This window comes from Meleagris gallopavo, chromosome Z, assembly GCF_905368555.1.
Source record: "Meleagris gallopavo chromosome Z, MGAL_WU_HG_1.1, whole genome shotgun sequence".
Taxonomy (NCBI): domain Eukaryota; kingdom Metazoa; phylum Chordata; class Aves; order Galliformes; family Phasianidae; genus Meleagris; species Meleagris gallopavo.
The window spans coordinates 30325084-30344892 of record NC_139435.1 but is presented as its reverse complement, the minus strand read 5'-3'; positions in this window follow the sequence as shown (position 1 = coordinate 30344892).

Genomic DNA, 19809 nt, shown 5'->3' with positions numbered 1-19809 from the left:
AATTGTTATTTGTGAAGGGGATAACAGAGCTTTTCCAATTTTGCCTGAGCCCTTATCTTAGGAATTTCTCAATTTATATATCATGTAGGCTGCCATGAAAGCAATGTCTTCTATTTTATATTAGCCCACAACATCAGAGGCAGATGTCGGTAATATGGCAATAAAAGTTGAATCTTCTCACCAACATTCAATTGAATTTTGTTGCTGTTACAGATGGCAGTAGAAAAGCAGTTAGATAAAATGACATCCATTCAAATGAAGCTGAAAACCAAAGATTCTACTTTCTCTCCAGATATATCAAACACAAATATATGTATGTATATATGCAAATACACACACATACATACAAAAATTATACGTATGTAAGCATGTACTGATGCACTTGAAAAATGACAGTGAAACCAATCCCTGAAAATTGTTTCTAATCAAGTTTCTAAGAGGCACTGTAAGGTCTGACACTACATTTTTCTGGTGTTAACGTTGGGAAATAAGTATATTCCTGGGAAAATACATTTATTCAAGCAAGAACAGGGAATTGCACTTTTTCTAGAGAATAGTGGACTGAATGGATTGAGACCTTATGGCTGCTTATGTCCTTATGGACATCTATGAAAAGCTGTGTTTTATGGAGAGACTTAAAACAGGCAGAGAAGTCTTGTGGTAAAGATCAGAATAACACCTACAGAAATGGGTATGAATTTTATGTAGTAATGTGAAGGGCTGGTCTTAACAGGTGTGAAAATCATATGTTTTCATCCAGAGAACATAACTTCTTGCTTGGATAAATAAATCCACCTGGGATTGGATCAAAGTTCTTCTCTACACATCTGTGTCTTTCAATGATCATCATATTATTACTATTATTGTTGTTGTTGTTGTTATTTTCCTGGAAAACAACAAAGAGAGCAGGGGAAGAAAGACAACAGACTATCCTCCTGCTATAGAAACTGAAAAAAATGTGATTTATTTCCTCATTAGTTTTGACAGTAATCTCTTTGTTTATTTTTATTGCTGCTGGAAGTGAGGGTAGAGATAAGAGTGGAAGGGGGAAGGAGGTGATCTACTTTCCTGTGGTTATTCACCTTAGGAAAATCTTCTGTAGAACTAGTTCCCTACATTGTTTTGAGAACACTATCTCTTCATTGTGAATGTCAACATACATACTGTCAAAGCTGGACTTTAATTTCCTCCAATAATCCCTTTAAAATATGCTTATAAATGCTATCAAAATCCTTTCTATGCAGCAGAGAAACGGAGAACACAGAACTTAGACCACAGTAAAAAAGTCATTTTCCCTTACATAACACTTCTGATAACTACTCATTCACTCAGTATACAGTGAATCATAATGCTGGAAAAGCAATAAAAACACTGAGCTATGTTTTTCATACACCTCAAATGATACATGTTGTGTTTATAAAAGTAGTCACATCCTTTGTTTTCTCTTTGAGAAGCTTCATAACTGGCTGTTTAGCCTCAGAGAGCTGGAGCTGATGACTATGTTTCACTGAAGTTAATGAAACTGTTACAACCAGTGACAATGTGCTTGACATTGTTGGCTAGTCCAGACTCTTATACAGAAAGTTGTGTTGACTGTTCAATTGTGTGTTTCTTCTGTTGTCTTTTTTCACATTAACTATTATACAGTGCTTCTTACTCTTTCTGATAATCTATAGATTTCCTGTGATCCTAGTAAATTTAATAAACAAAGTAATTAACAAAATGTTCTATGAGAAACTAATAAGTTGGCCAACAAGGCACAAATCACACGGGATGTAAACATGAAGATTGTTTTCTCCCATGATGCTTTGTATGACTGCTACTTATGCAACCATGAATTGTTACAAAACATATCTTTTTCAAACAGAGTATAATAGCAGAAATATGACAAGGCAGATCTTTTCCAGCTATGAATCCTTCACAGGTTTTTGTTTGTTTGTTTGTTTGTTTGTTTGTTTGTTTTCAGTAGAAATCAGGGAAATAGCATTAGCTCCCAAGTTAACTACAAAAGATTTTAATTTCTTGGGTATACAGAATAAACAGGAAAGATACTGTTTCTTTCTTTATTTTCAAATAGTACTTCTGTTGGCTTTAACTGGAAGTCAGTAAAATATTATATGCATTTATTATTAAAAAAAAAAGGGGTTTTCTTTCTTTGTTTGTTTATTCGAAGAAGATTCAACAGTGATTCTTAATTAGTTTTCTCAAAACTATATGAAAGTATGACTGAAAGGCCATCTTAAGAACACCACATGAGAGGTCAAATTGACCCTCTTAAGTAGTGAGTCCTTCCAGAAAACTTATCCAAGCAAACTGGGTATATCTAGGAAAATGGCAACACAAAGCTAATATCTACTTAAGTAAGATACTGAAGACATTGCTAAAATGCAGCAAAAGCAAAAATCAGCTTCAAATGTCTGTAGAAGTCAGATTAAACTAAAAGAAAATGATCTCATATATTTGATGATGAAAATGATCTCAAGTATTATTTATTATGAATGGAAGAAGACCTGTCTACAATTCTCTTAAAATTCTGGATGAAGTTGAACTTCTTTCTTACTCTGATTTCAGCTGAGACAATGCTGACTTTCTTCTCAGCATCTAGTATGATGGTATGTTTTGGCTTTAGGAGAAAAGTAAACAGATAGCACACTGAAGTTTTAATTATTGCTGAGCAGTGCTGTACAGAGCTGAGGACATTTCATTTTTTCAGTTGCCATACTGTTGGGCCAGCAAAGGTGTTATGAGGGCACAAGCAGTTGTGAGGGGACAGAATGAGGAGAGCTGACATAAACTGGCCAAAGGGATATTTCTTACCATATGATATCAGGTGATACAACTATGAAACTGCGTGGAGGATAGACTGCTTCTACTCAAAGACTGACTGGACACTGATCAGCCAGTGGTGAGCAATTGCACTGTACATCACTTGTCTTGAAACCCAAGTGCATATACATGTATGCATATATGTATACAAATGCATCATCACTATTATTTCTGTTTCCTTTCTTCTCTTAGTAAGTAGTTATTATCTCAACCTATAGGTTTAGTTATTATCTCAACCTGTACATTTTCTTCCTGAATCTTTCCTTCCCAGTGGGGCAAGGGGTAGAGAGAGAATGACTGTGTAGTACCGAGCTACCTTCTGTGTCAAACTTCAGCACAGACATTATGACAAATTAGAGGGAAGAGGAGATAAGAGCTACAGTCCACAACTAAGCTTTGCTCAAGATTTTGAGCACTTTCCTCAAGTGTTTTGTATTTTGCTTTGTTTTGTTTCAAGTTTAGTTTGGTATTTATTACTTGTATTATATGATTTCTATCAAGAATCTATCTGATCCTGCAACATTCCTGGGATAACATTGATTCAGAACAATACTTAATTAGTTGTGTGCTATATTTAAAATATGCCTATGACTTTAAAATGTTCTAATATCTCTGTCTGATCTGATTTCAAACTCACATCACTCCATCAGTGCTTGAAGTATTCCTTCAAAGAGCTGATATTATAATATTAATTCTGATACTTTTAAAATTCGCAGTTAATAGATCAGCAATTTTACTAAACAGCTTTCTAATGCTAATAGATTACATATTTAGAGGCACATAGATCAGAAGAACATTCTCTACTATACTATATACTATAGAGAATATACTTGAAGAAGAAATATGTCCTATGGGAAGATATGGTAGAATAGAAAGCGAGTAAGAGATTTCTGAGTGATGGTATCTGTCTTGTTTATGTTCCTCAGGGTCCTGGATGTGAAGGGATAACATTTTGCTGCCTAGAATTGAAATTAAGGCTTACTATCTTTTTTTTTAAATAGAGTTTATTACAAATAGTTTACGGAGAATTAATATTTTTGAATGAAGCTCACTGAGTATGATATCCATAATATATATATTTGTAACCAGTCTCATATTGCTTATGGCACTGAATGAACTAGCTTTTATAAGCTCAGATTTGTGCAAGAAAGGTAAAAACATGAGGTCTAATAGTGATCTCCCTGTAGTTCCACTAACATCAAAATAAACAAGATCAGAATAATATACAGTTCTTCTACTTTCTAGCATTGTAGTTTAAGTTATTTTGAAAAGACCTGCTATCTCTTTCTTTGGTTAAATAACCAATTGTCCCTTAAGTAATCACTAATTTTTACCCTTCAGACTCATTGTTGTAGAAATGCTTTTGGGATTGTTTAGATAATCATTAACAGGTGCCACTTTTCTGAAAATGTCTAGGGAAAAAAAACAGTAGTAATGTATATGTTAAAAAATGAGTAGTAGTATCATTAAAGCCAAAAAAAAAAAAAAAAAGTAACTTCACTAATACAGATTCTTTAACTTTATTTCTAAGAAGATAAAGGACAATTAATTACTGGCAAACTTTTAAGAACCGCAGAATCTTGACAATACAAGTGGTTATGTTCTTTGTCTATATCAAACTTGTGGAAGTGCTTCTTATATGTGTTCAGTTGCATCAAAAATAATGTCTTCTTTTTATTTACCTGGCACCTCCCCCACAAAGACAAGATGAGGGAGCTGGGCTTGTTCAGCCTGGAGAAGAGAAGACTGCAAGGTGATCAAATTGCAGACTTTCAGAACCTAGAGGGAGTCTATCAGCAGGAGGAGAGTCTACTCTTTACAAGGGTAGATAATGGCAGGACAGGGGAAAATCATTTTAAGTTGAAGGAGAGAAGATGTAGGTTGAATTTCAGGTGCAGGTTCTTTATCAAGAGAATGGTGAGGTTCTGGAACAGGCTCCCCATAGAGGTTGTGGATGACCTGTCCGTTGAGGTGTTCAAGGCCAGGCTGGATGAGGCCCTGGACAGCCTGGTCTAATATTAGATATGGAGGTTGGTGGCCCTGCCAGACGATCCTTGAGGTCCCTACCAACCCAGGCCATTCTATGATTCTATGATACAAAGACTACAATAATACTATTTAATAGAGCACATTCTCAGCTACAAAACACTTTCATCATAGTCATCACCATTGACTATGCATTTTTGCCAGCAATGAACAGGAGACTGAATTCTGTGTTCCACAAAATCTGCATCAACAGAGGTGACACACTATTGCTGTCATCACTATTGAAGTACACCACTTACCACCTCACTGTACTCACATCCTCTGATCTCCATAAACATTTAACTAGCCGCAATGAATGTCTGCAGGTGCAGAAAAAAGCTTAGAGGAATTCAGTAACACATCTTTGCTTCATATGCACTTCCACGTCAGGCACCATTTTGTCAGACTGCCTCTAGTACCATCTGTCACACAGCAACAAAATGTAACAGAAATACTGGTGGGAACATTCAAACTCTACTGCCACAACACCAGCATCCACTTCTGTTGTCATGGACCAACATAATAAGGTCGTGGCATAACTTTCAGAACAGCCCTCAAATATGTATAACATTGTCAATCTATGTAAGTAATAAAATGTATTATAATCTTCTTTTATTTAAAAAAGAAAAAAAAAGAAAAAAAAAAGGTCAACAAGAACATGAAACTAGTAGGACATTTGATATTGTTTTTTGAAGCTAATAACATCAGTTTGGTTCAATGAAAATAGCTGAAATTCTTACTGAGCTCTCAAAGAACATGTCACAGTTTTTAATGAAATTTAATTCTTCTTGCACTTCATACTTGAAAACATTTATTCATAAATGTATGTACTATACAAAAGTGATGACAAGAATAAGCTGTGACTGTGAAGTGAGGGATATTTTCCTCAGTTAAGGTAGGTGTTACAAAATTCTGGTAAAGAGACATGGTCAAGTTTTTTTTGTTTTGTTTTGTTTGGAGTTAAATATCTGATCCTTCCTTTTGGAATTTTCCAGTGAGCCCAGGACAAGGATAAGTCCCCTATCTATTCTTTTTTTTGGCGTAATAACCTGCTTAGCCAAATTCTCTTGTATATATTTCTTAATTATAACATCTGTATATAGTCATTGATTATACGCTTGGCAAGCCAGCAGGCCAAATATACTAAAATTTACATCATGTCCTTTCTATGGAATTTCTATAAATGGATCAGGAGAGAACATCACCCCCTTAGATAAAATGATCCCCAGACAGATCCCAGGGTTTCTGGGTTCTCCTTACTACCAATTAGCAACCACAGTTCAGAAATGGGGTCCCCTGAGTATTATGGGGAATGTTTCCCCATTCCACATGACAGAATACTTTCAAGGATTAGACAGTGACAACCTAACTACAAAAGAAAGACAGTTAGCTGCATCCACAGTGGCATGGCCACTGTTATATGCCTTAAATCAAGCTGAGATAAGATCTGACACCTTAGAAAGTGAAAATCAGCTATTAAAAGATCGTATTGAAAAGCTAGAATAGGAACTTAATGTCTTATTAACAAGGAAAAGACCAACTTTACATTCCCTGATAGGTCATGTCTGCAATATTTCAATAGACTATAACTACACCTCTGAAGCAACAGACCTGGTTGAACAGGAAAATAAAAACTCTAAATCAGATCTAAAGGTTCCACTTATGATGGATTCCTTGGAACCCCGAGCTATTATAACCCAAAAGACAAAGAAAATACAAGATAGACTGTCAGGGGTGCCCCCTGACTAATGGCCCCCTGCCCAAACACATTTACACATAATGGACAGACCATACACACCAATAGAATTAATGGATATGGTGCAACAATTTTGGCAGAGGCCGAAAGAGAGTGTACCAATGTGGTTACTTAGATTATGGGATTTAGGGGCAGAAGGCATCATGGTTAATGGGCCAGAAGTATCAAAATTGGCCACTATGACAGTGCATCCTGCCCTCAGGCAGAGACAGTATGCTGCTGTTCAATATAACAATGAAAACCATTCAGTAATAGACTGGTTAATGGCAGCATGCCGCATGGTTTGTCTGAACAAGCCAGATATTCTATTAAACACAGGATTATGGTCCTCCATGGAGGACTTCAAAGCTATATTCGTGAGCTGTGCATAAGAGAAGCAATATATGAGGACTTGTTTGAAAGCCCAGATATGGTAAAGTTTTAGGCAGGTATGCGAGATTTAATCTTACAGCAGGCCCCTTCTCACCTATATGGGACCTTAGTTTCCATATTAAACCCCCTGGTGGCCTCGGAGGCTGTGATTCAATAGGCTGCCCAATTAGTAGCTAATCTGGGGGAGGCAAAGTGTCTGCGCACTAGGCGCAATATTCGAGTAGTAGAAGAAGCAGAGGTGCTTCCAGTAGTTAAAACCAAAAAGCCACCTGTACAGAATCCTCAGTTAGGGCCTGTAAGGGTCTCGTGAAAAGAAATGTTTAACAACCTTATTCGGGCTGGGGTCCAATTTGTGAAAATTGACTGCCAGCCCAATCACATGCTCCTTCAGCTGTCTCCACAACTGAAAAATAATAATCAGATATCAGATAATCAGAAATTCCAAAATTACCCTAAGAAACCAATGGTAAGAGTTATAGAAAGAGTACCAACGATGACATGGAACTTAGAGGATTTCATTGTTCCCAATAGAAAAAAGAAGCCAACTCAGGTGTCTCAGGCTACAATACTATTCCTATCACCCAAACATGGTTGAAACTGGGGGTTGGGCATCTCCCACTCCAGGAGTATAAGGTGTCTATTGCCCCAGTCCAGGAATACATCCTGGGCATAGATATTCTATAGGATCTGGCTCTCCAGACAACTGTGGGAGAGTTCAGACTTCAACAGAGGTGTTTTAGTATCCGGGCTGTGCAGGCAATATTAAGAGGCCATGTGAAACAAGGGCCTATTTCGTGCTGAAACCATGCTGGATTACTAACGTAAGACAGTATAGACTCCTGAGTGGGCAAGATGAAATATCGAGAATGGTGCAGGAATTATAAAAAGTGGGCATTATAAGACCTGCATACAGCACATATAATTCCCCCATATGGCCAGTGCGAAAATTGGATGACACACAGAGAATGACAGTGGATAGAGAATTAAATAAGGTCACTCCGCCTATTCATGCAGCCGCACCCAATATTGCCTCCCTAATGGACACACTAAGTAGGGAGATAAAAACTTATAATTGTGTCCTAGATTTAGCAAATGTGTTCTTCAGTATCCCAGTTGCTGAAGAATCGCAAGATCAGCTTGTGTTTACGCGGGGAGGCAGGCAGTGGATCTTTGTATTGTCATAATCTAGTGGCTAATCTCTGGCTAATTGGAAAAAACCTGATGATGTTAACATATCGTTATACTGATGATCTTCCGTTCACATCTGACTCACTGGAGGCAGTAAGACAGGTGGTAGATTCTTTAACCGCCTATTTGCAACAGAGAGGATAGCTATAAATCCCCAAAAGGTGCAAGGTCTGGACCTGTCCGTAAAATTTCTGGGGGAGGTTTGGCCAGGAAAGACCAAAATACTACCCAGTGCTATCATAGGCAAGGTTCAGGCACTCCTAGTCCCTACAACATTGAAGCAGCTGCAAGAATTTCTAGGTATACTGGATTACTGCTGTTCCTTTATACCTCACTTAGCGCAACTGCTAAGGCCACTGTACAGACTCATAAAAAAGGGGCAGCTATGGGACTGGGGGAAAACATTACCGGATGCTTTCCAACAGGCAAAACTTGCAGTTAAACAAGCCCAGGCATTGGGTGTATTTGATCCTACCCTCCCAGCCGAGTTGGACGTTCACTTCACTCAAGATGGCTTTGGTTGGGGCCTGTGGCAACGCCAGAGTTCTGTTCAGACACCCATTAGTTTCTGGTCTCAGGCCTGGCGGAAAGATACAGTATGACTGAAAAACAATTATTGGGTGCCTACTCTGCATTACAGGCAGTAGAGCCAATAACTCAAACGGCTGAAGTTATAATTAAGACCACTCTGCCAATCTAAGGGTGGGTAAAAGATCTGACCCACCTTCCTAAGACAGAGGTGGCCCAAGCACAAACGGTGGCACAATGGGTCGCCTACCTCAGCCAAAGGCGTAGTCTGTTTTCATCACCATTGAAAGAAGAACTTCAGAAGATCCTAGGCGCAGTGATGTATCACAGTGATGCACCAAAAGAAACATTGGTCACTCCACCAGAGAAGAGTCCTGTTCAGGAGGGAAAATATCTATCCCTGAAGATGCCTGGTACACAGATGGATCCAGCAAGGGCAACCCGAGCAAGTGGAGAGCAATAGCATACCATCCCTCCACTGAGACAATCTGGTTTGATGAGGGGAATGGTCAGAGCAGCCAATGGGCAGAACTGCGAGCCATGTGGATGATTATAACCAAGGAACTCGGTGATGGTATCCTGAATATCTGTTCAGATAGTTGGGCTGTGTACCAGGGGCTCACTCTTTGAATTGCACAGTGGGCCACCCAAGAATGGTCTATCCATGCCTGACCAATCTGGGGCAAAGACATGTGGTTAGATATATGGAATACAGTCAAACACAGGACTGTACGTGTCTATCATGTCATCAGCCCCTACAGTCACTGGGAAATGATGAAGCCAACACACTGGCCCGAGTTTGATGGATTGAGAATTCACCATCTGAGACCATCGCCTGTTGGTTACATCAGAAGCTACGGCATGCAGGACAGAAGACAATTTGAGCAGCTGCTAAAGCATGGGAACTGCCCATAAAGCTACCCGGCATCACCCAGGCATGTCGAGATTGCTATGCTTGCTCTAAGATGAGACCGAGATGGTTGCCCTAAACAACAGCCCATCTGCAATGGCAGGTTGATTACACTGGGCCCCTTCTTCGGTCTGAGGGGGCAAGATATGCCCTGACCTACGTCGATGCTGCAAGTGGGCTACTGCAGGCCTGTCCAGTATCAAAAGCAAACCAAGCATATACCATCTAGGCACTCACTAAACTGCCTTGTCTGTCTATGGGACACCTCAATTCATCGAGAGTGACCAAGGGACTCATTTTACTGGTGCAAAGATACGGCACTGGGCAGAAGAAAATAACATTGATTCCACCTGCCATATAATCCAACAAGGGCAGGCCTCATTGAACGTTTTAACGGTATTCTTAAGGCTGCCCTAAAGACAGACTCGCAGTCCCTGCAGGAGTGGATGAAAAGACTCTATGAAATCTTGCAGAACCTGAATGAAAGACCCCGAGACGGCAGACCCAGTGCCCTGAAAATGTTACAGACAACATGGGCCATCCCACTGAGGATCCAAATTACGGGCACTGATAATCAGGTAAGACCCCTGATTGGTAATGAAAATAATCTTCTGCTCCCTGCCCCTGAGAATTTAGATCCAGGTATCCATACAATAAAATGGCCTTGGAAGGTGCAGGTAGGACCCAAGTGGTGTGGCCTACTTACACCTTGGGGGAGATTTTTGGAGGTGGGAGGCTTGGTAGTCCTTCCAGTAATAGGTGCATGGCCTACTGATATTGTGGTCAACACTCCAAACTTTATTGCTAAAGGGTCCCCCATCATATTCCTATGGCAGATCAGGACACATCCTTTGGTACCTGATATTATTATGCAGTCGCAGATGTCTGGCCAGAAGGTGTGGTACAGGCAGCCAGGACATGCCCCAGTACAAGCAGAAATGTTGACCCAGGATAGAAATACCCCCTGTATCTTGCCCTGGAGAGCAATCTTCCCCTCCTGTTACCTCTGAAACATCTGTATTACTCCCCATGAGTCTTTGAGCCTTCAGGATCACCAGAAGGAACAAAATGCCATCGAAGCATTCCAGTGTTACTGTCAGACCACATGCAACACCCACTGATGGTCTACATAGGACTGATGGAACATAGGACAAACCTGCACCTCATGACCACATGCCTCCAGTAACATCATTGAGCACTGGCTCATAAAAGAATATGAACTTTCACCAATTGTCGCTCATTTTGAATTGTACCAATATGTGTCGCAATGAAAATTGTATAAGCGTCATGATATATCGGATCTCTGTATTAGGAAAAGCTTACCCTTTAGTCAAGTTGATCATTGGTTCACCCATGAAGGAGTGTATGGGAATTGCTGAATCACAGCCTGAACCTCTGATTGATCACCAGAAGTGAGCAATGAGTCAGCCACAGGAGCACAGGTGAAGGCAATTCACCTGTGCTGCCGGAAGGGGTGGAGCCTGGCTCCACCTCTCCTAGACCCCATTTCAGAGCTGACTACCAGTGGGGAAGGATCTTTTTCTGGAGATCTCTCCTTTTGGAGTTTTCCAGAAAGCCCAAGATAAGCGTAAGCCCTTCCTTTATCTATTCTTTTTTGGTGTAATAACCTGCTTAGCCAAAGTCTCCTGTATGTATTTCTTAATTATAACATCTGTATATTCATTGGTTATACATCAATGTATCAAAATGCATTAAATTATTTGCCATAACTTGAGTCAGATCTGCACTGCGCCCTCCTCTTGTTCTGGTTTCAGTTCAGACAGTGTTGATAAAACACTGAAGGTTTGGTTGTTGACGAAGCCATGGAACCAGGCCACTTGGCAGCAAAGAGCTACAGCCTTGATGGCGTAAGGCAGGGTGCCTAGCAAGGAAGCTGCTTTGCAAGATGTGCCAGGTCCCACATGGGCCTTATCCATTGATGGACATGCCTGAACTAGACTACGTTCCTGATCACATTCCTCTGAACTCCATTTGTCAGCCAGTTCACAATCCACCTCATTGTCCACTCATTTAACCTCCACTTTGTAAGCTCAGCTATGAGGATGCCATAGGAGACTGTAGCAAAAGGCTTAATGAAGTGAAGATGCCCAACATCAACTGTTCTCGCTTCATCTACTCAGCCAGTCATGACATCCTCCAAGTCTACCAGAGTGGTCAAGCATGATTTCCCTTTGATGAATCTGTGTTGACTATTCCTGATAGTCTTCTTTTCTTCCACCTGCTTGAAGATGATATCCCTACACAAGGACAGAGGTGAGACTGACACTGTTGTTTCTCCAGTCCTCCTTCCTGCCCTCTGTAAATACTGGGGTGACATTGGCTTTCTTCACCTCGAGTGTTCTCCATGATTTTTCAAAGCAATTTGGCAGCCACTTCCACCAGTTTCCTCAGCACTCATGGATACATACAATTGGGGTCCATTGATTTGTGAACTTTTAGTTTGCCTAGTCAATCTCTAACCAGACCCTCTTTCATCAAGTGAATTCAACCTTCCTCCAGACTCTCTCTCCCACCCCCAGAGTATGGGATTAAGTAAACCTTTCAGTGGATGGGATTTGTTGGTCAGATTGTGATCTTGTGATCAAATGAAATACTATTCTTAAAGCTACACAGTAATAGAAACAGTGTTCTCAGCTTTTTGAGGTGGCTTCTCAGTAAGCAGTTGTTTTGATGATGGATGGAGTCAATCCAAAGGACATAGGCACCAAGTTAAAGAAGTGAGTTTATCTTTACTTATGTTTAAAGCAATAAGATAATAAGTGAAATTACACAGTGAGAATAAAACAAAACAAGATGAAATGATTCAGCAAGGAAAAAACATAGCAAGATAAGAAACCTAGTCATTACTACGAGAGATTAACTACTGCGATTAAGAAATTTATATGACCAATTACTCAAATATTTTACCATCATTCAGATCCAGAATAGCTGAGGAGCCTCTATTCCAGTGAGAATTTGGAGGGCTTTTCCTGACTACGGGGAGATCCTAGACAGTGTATCCTCTCATATGTTAACTCTCCAGATTTGCTACAAGAAGGTACAGTTTTTATATTGTTGATTTAACAAGCTTAAATTACTTCAAGCGTGGAAAAATCTTGTGATACTCTCCTATTGGATTCCACTCCAAAGCCTGGCTGGGGCTCAAGAACGAACGAAGGAAGTGTCTCTCTTTAAACTTTAACAAAACATTTCTAAACAAGATCAGGTGTCTAGTCTCCCTGCTACAGGAATTTACTGCCTTGTATACATGCCCCTAAATATAGAAAATTCCTTATCAGTTATTGTCACATAATAAGCATTACAACAGATCTTTATACATTGGCATCAAGATGCATATTCATATTAAAACAGCAAAATCAGTAAATATTGCGTTGTGTGCGCAGTATAGTATTTGGTTGTAAGATTCGTTTATAGGTCAACTTCGATTCAGTGCCTAATGTTCAGGCCTAAGTACTTCAGTGATTGAAGTACTTTAGTGTTTCCTGTAAGAAAGTCACAAGGGAATCTCCACTTCCTAAACTGTACAGCAGGCAAATATCTGAGACCACTAATAACAAGTTTTTTTTTCTTGGAAATCTTCCTTAGCATTCATATAATTTCTTCTGCTGACTAACTAAACACATTCTTAATTTCTTTGTTGAATTAAGTACCTTAACAAAGAAGCTCCATTTATCTACCTCAGAATTATCCAACTTCTTTATATCCATGAAGCATGAAAACAAAATCAGAACAAATCAGTTCTCTAAAAATCGCTAAAGTAAGTACCAGCTGCATACCCACCTTTATATATTGTTTACACTCTGAAGTCAGGAGAAAGATGGCCATTTATCTTGTCAGAGCACACAGCTTACTGTCTACTGCATGTCAGTGCAAATCTGTCATAAGCAAACACTTGTTTCCCTTCTCTTTTCAAACTTATGCAAATATTTCTGTTCCCTTTCTTCAGCAGAATCTTCAGTTGTTTTCAAGTAATCATGATCAATTTTGAAAAACGTATGTTCCTATTTAAAATCTTTATTTTTTTATTCTTATTATTTTGTAGTAAGTGAAAACAATGTCAGATAAGAGAATTCTGTAACAATAAGAAATAGTAGAAAATAATCTTTCTGGATATTTCTTTCTCAGACAGTCATGCTACAAGGTCACACTAAAAAAAATGAGAAATTTGGCCAGACAAATGAAGCATGAGGGAAATCCCTTCTTTATAAGATACGTCCTCTTGGATTATGTGGTGAGAGAAAGTAGAGCAAGGTTCCAGACACTTCCCTGTCTATAAAACCATCTTGCTGATGCAGGCTGGCTAGACTACAAGGTTTGCTGTTTAGCCTAAACCACATCACAGCTGGCAGAAATCCTGCTGTTACAAAGAGTCATGGCACTGATTCCTTTATCTTCTTCTCTTTGAAAGCCCAATTACACAGAGAACATATGTATCTATGTGAATATATATATGTATGTATGTGTATATATATATATATGTATATATGTGTGTATATATATGTATGTATATACACTCAACAAAATAGCAAGAAACAATATATTCAGGATCTACAGGGAGAATTTCACCAGGTTTCTTCTATTGGACATCAGATATATGTCTTAGTATGAGAAAGTGAGTGTACATAGCAGCTTGACTAGCCTGAAGAACGTTTTTAGAAAGCATGTGTAGGAAGAAAATTCTGCAGGTTCTGAACTAATGTTAATAAAGGTACTGCAAGTGCATAATAATTTTGCTCTTATAGGAGGAATAAAAATAATTTGATTAAGACTGAGAAATAAAGTGTAGACAGAATGTGATTCTTTTTGATAGATATTGATTTCATTTAGATTTGCTAAGTATGGGTAATTGAGTAGGTGTTGTGAATAATATTAGAAAATGTGAATAACAAGGGCATATGTTAAAGGTGTAATTTTGATGAATAGAAGAAGATTGAATTTTAATGCCTAGAAACATAATAGAATTAGAAAAAAAATCTCTTGTAGTTTTCTCTTTTAATTTAACCTTGGTATTCTAATATAAAGGTTAAGTTTAATGTGAGATAAATAGATTCCCAATAACTTAGTCGAGTAATTTTGTGGTGAATTGTGTCAATCATTATTTTGGAGAAGAACTCTCTGTCTCAATATCTGCAAAATGACTAGATGCTGGCTAATGGATGAGAAAAACAAATGCCTTCTTATAATAAAAGATACCATTAAAATCAATTTTCATGATATATATTGTGATCAGATATAAAGGTTTTTATAGCATATCATGGAATGTCGTGCCTTGCAGTTGTTAAGATTTCACAGAAGAAATGTTCAATCTGGCAGAATTTTCCCATATGAATTTAAAACTCAAAATGTAATATAGGAGAAACTGTATGGAAAAATAAAAGAAAACAACAAGAATTATTTTTACTGTGCTCTTACTATTCTTATTCCTGATTTCAGGATTACTAACATTCACCTTAAAATCCACTTATACATTTGAGAATAGAAAGAAGGAATATACCTGTTAAAAAATAAAACAAATTAGCAGCAACATCTTAATCTTTCTGTAAGTAGGAAATTTAAATTAAAAACTCCGTAAATCTTTGTCTCAGTAGTGACATATGCATTTACGTACAAAATCCACGTATAAAAATAGATAAGATGTGTTTTATTCCCAAATGCCACATGTTCCACCAGGCATTAATAGGTAGAAGTCATTGGTGTTGTAAAACACATACAACTACCCACAGAATCATAAATATGTCATCTATAAAGTTGAAAATAAACATGTTACTACATCTATAAAGATGATCTATTTGTTCGTGTGATACACTTATTTAATCACCACAGGATGATAGAGGACAAGGGAGTGTATTAATTATTTCTAAATGTAAAATCTAATTTAAAAAAATATATTATTACTGCTACTTATTTATTTCTCCAAAGTGTGCAGAAATATCTCAGAGATATCTTGTATTTGTACCCCTCCATATCTTATCAAACTTGTAAATACCTATGAAACAGAATGTTCATATTCATATTGTACAGCTAATATTGGCTTCAAGGGTGCTAGAGCACTTCTCCTAAAAAGAGAAATTGAGGGAATTGGGCTTTTTTTTAGCTTAGAGAAGAGTAGGCACCAGGGAAATTGCATTACAGACTTTCAGTACTTAAAGGGAGTTTATGAAAAAGATGGAGGCTGACTTTTTACAGTCTGTAGCCAGAGGACAAAGGAGAATGGTTTTAAGTAAAAGAAGAGAGATTTAGGTTAGATATTAGGAGGAAGTTATTTACTCAGAGGGTGATGAGGAACTGGAATTGGTTGCCCAGAGATGAAGTAAAAGCCTCATCCCTGCTATTTAAGACCAGGGGCTTTTGGCAACCTAATCAAGTGGATGGCAGCTCTGCCAATGGCAGGCAGGTTGAAAATAGATCTTTTAAGATCCCTTCGAAAACAAGACCTTCTATGATTAATTTTATGATTCTATGTTTATCAATATCTTGTATAATCTACAACTTGCTGTATTTGATTTTTGATTTCATAAGAATCAATTGTACTTAAGGTACTGAAGTGTCTGAAAAGTTGTTCTCCTATTTCTCCTCCGAGGACTACAAGGATGAGGTGCTGTATCTCATCAGAAAGGAGTTATTTTTCAGTTTTGCACAAAAAATTATAATTCAGCTTGTGGTGTTTAAATATCTATATATAACAAAAATGTTAGCTCACAAGAATATTTGTACATATAAAAGTCAGTACAGTCCTAACATTTTAAAAATATTTTAATGTAAAACTCCTGCTCTAAGTTTCTGAAGTGATTTAGGTTTTCTAGACAAATAGAAAAAAAAAAATCCATAGTTAGAGTTCTGTTACATAACAAGAATAAAGTGAACTGAAAGATTACTGTACTTATCTAGGTTATGAAGCACTTCATGTTGCCCAAATGCAGAGTTACATGTTATGCCTCCACTGTAACAGTATATACTGAAAAAAATAAATAATTTTCAAAGAAAATAAGGATGAAAATAATCTTCATGAAGGACATGAGTATTATTAGAATGTTTTCCCTAACTTTACAATCTATGTATTTATGTTCGAATAATGACTTTTTCCTGGAACTTCATGAATTCTGGACTAAACTCTGTAATTATTTTTTCTGGTATCAGAAAGTTGCTGGTGAAGTTTCAAATTGTTCCTAACTTAGCAGCCTTCCTCATTAAGATGAAAAAAATATATATTAAATGCATATTTCATAACATAGGCTTTTGGGACCTATGGAATTCATAAGTAAATTCTAGTAGTGGGCTACAAGATTTTAACTTGAAAAACAGGATTTGCTTGAGACCTTCTTTGTATGTTTAAAACTGTGCTACCACCAACTATCATTCACAACAATTAGAACCTACGTATATCTATTTTAATCAATATAAAATAAACAAGTTGGTGATATTTCTGCCTGTTACACTTAAAATTAATGGTACTGCTGCTTTCTTCTGAGGTTGTCAAATTGCACTGAAATACAATCACCACATCACTTGACTCCAGATTAAGAAATCTAAAACTAAACAGCCTTATCATCAATAAAATTCAAAACAAAAATAAAACAAACAATAACAAATACACACACACACACACAAGAATCAAATTAATACCAAACAGCAGAGTATATTACAAAATCATCATATGTAACACTGCACAGGCATTTTAGATACAATGATATTCATTTTTGTACAAAAGAAGAAATTTTCCTTACTGTACATTTTTAAATAGGCTAGTCTAGATTATTCTAGAGATATTCATTTTATTTTTCCTATCAATGATTATCTTGTTCTCTGTTTTAAAATGTTTTAGTCCTTTATCTTAAAAAGATAAGGAAGTAAAATGTGTTTGAGTAATGAGATAGGAAACTGCAAGTACATCCTTGGCTCTGTTGTTTCAGTTGTAACCAAAATGTTATAATAAAAAGTGTGTATAATATCAGCTCAACAAGCCATATAGTCAGAAAGGAAAAAAAAAAAAAAAAAAAAAAAGGAATATTTGGAATATTTTAGAATGGATCAAGAAAGATTTCTTTATTAACAAGGTGAAATATAATTAATGATTCTTTGCAAGTTACTTATAAGTGACCTGAAAAAACTGCAAGTTATTAGCTTCTATTAATTATCTCCATCAAGACTTGGAGTAATTGAAGTCAACTTGAAAAAGATCACTGTAGAACAGGAAAAAAAAAAAAAAAAAAAAGGAAAGTGAGAAAAGGGAAGATCAATCAATCAAACAAACAATTAAAACAAAAGAAAACCAAAGCACTGTAAGTGCTCAGGATCACCTTCCTGTTCCAGTGCAGCTTGGATCAACCCATGGCAAATGGTTGGGCTATGTTTCCACCCCTGGGGCAAACGATTCCAGGTATACTGAATGCCCCTCCAGGTGAAAGCAAACTGTGGCCTAGATTCTTTGGCCAAAGGAATGGAGAAAAAGGCGTTAGCAATATCAGTGGTGGCATACCATTTGGCTGCTTTTGACTCCAATTCATATTGAAGTTCTACAAGGTCAGGAACAGCAGCACTCAGTGGGAGTGACTTCATTCAGGCCGCCATACTCTACCTTCAGCCTCCATTCTCCACTGGCTTTACGCACTGGCCATATGGGGCTGTTAAAAGGTGAGTGAGTCTTGCTAATCACTCCCTCACTGTCTAGTTGACGAATCAGCATATGAATGGGGAGCAAGGAATCCCTATTGGTGTGGTACTGCCATCTGTGCAACATTTTTGTAGCAGTCGGCATCTGTTGCTCTTTTACTCATAGCAACCCCACAAGAGAGGGATCTTCTGATAGGCCAGGCAAAACAGACAACTGCTTAACACCTTCTGTGTCTACAGCAGCTATTCCAAAGGCCCACCAATACCCCTTGGGATCCTTAAAATATCTCCTTCTGAGGTAATTAATACCAAGTGTACATGGAGCCCCTGGGCCAGTCACAATAGGGTGCTTTTGCCATTTTTATCAGTGAGGCTGATTTTGGCCTCCAAAATAGTCATTTTGTTTCATTTTCCATCCTCTTACAGGGGCAACTGAGATTAATTCTTGTGCCTCCTGTGGGTGATCAGATTGGTCAGTTCTGATGCTCTCACTCTCCAGCTCAGCTTGGAATCTGTCTTGTTCAATTATGAGGGTATTTAGTTCAGATTTGAGCATGACTTGATGAGCCTGAATTGTGTTTAGTTCAATTTGGAGACTGAATTTTGCATGCTGGAAGGCATCTCGCTCACACTGAGGATGTACCTCCTGGACCGGAGGATGTCCCATTTGAACTGGAGGGCATCTCACTTGGACCGGAGGGTGTCTTATTGAAATTGAAGTTTGTCAAGTTTGGACTGAAGGAAGTCTGTCTTGGTTCAGATGGCATCTCTCTCAGATTGGAAGGCTTGCCTTTCGGACTGGAGGGTGTTCCTTTGAGATTGGAGACTGTCGAGTTTGGATTGAAGAGAGTCTCTCTCAATTAGGAGGGCATCTCTCTCAGTCGGAGGGCGTCCTACTAGGATTGGAGGGCATGTCTATCGACTAGGAGACTTTCTCTAGCCTGGAGATTCTCCCTCTCAGCTTGGAGTCCCCCTGGAAACTCTCCTTTTCAGCTTGGACACTCTTTCAGCACAGAGACTCTCAATTTCAGAAACCCTCTCCCTCTCTGGGATTGTATTGAATAAGGCCCAGTCATTTTCAGAGCTAGGCCTCAAATAATTTATTACTCCTCAGATCTGCCTGAGCCACAAGAGTGTCCAAAAAAGCTGAAGGCCTTACACTAGTGGCGTGCGGTCAGGACGTGCAGCAGTGAGAGAGGCTGATGATCACAAAGAGGGATGTCAAATGACCTACCAAGGCCTTATATTTGTTCCCCTTGAGCAGAAATGATAACAGAACATCAAACAGTCTTCTGGGATGTGTAGTTCTTCTTCTCTTCTGGACAGGTGCCCAGAACTGGAGAATTAACTCTTTAACTCCCAGTGCACTACATGATGTTGTGATGTGGAATACTGCTAACCAAAAATCATAAACTGTGACAGTCATTAAAATACTTTTACATGTAAAATACCTTCTCAGGGGACAGGAAAGTATTTCCCATAGAATCATAGAATCATTTAATTACTTAGGTTAGAAGGGACTTTAAAGATCATCTTGACCCAAATCCTTTACACAGGCAGGGGTGCCAAACCT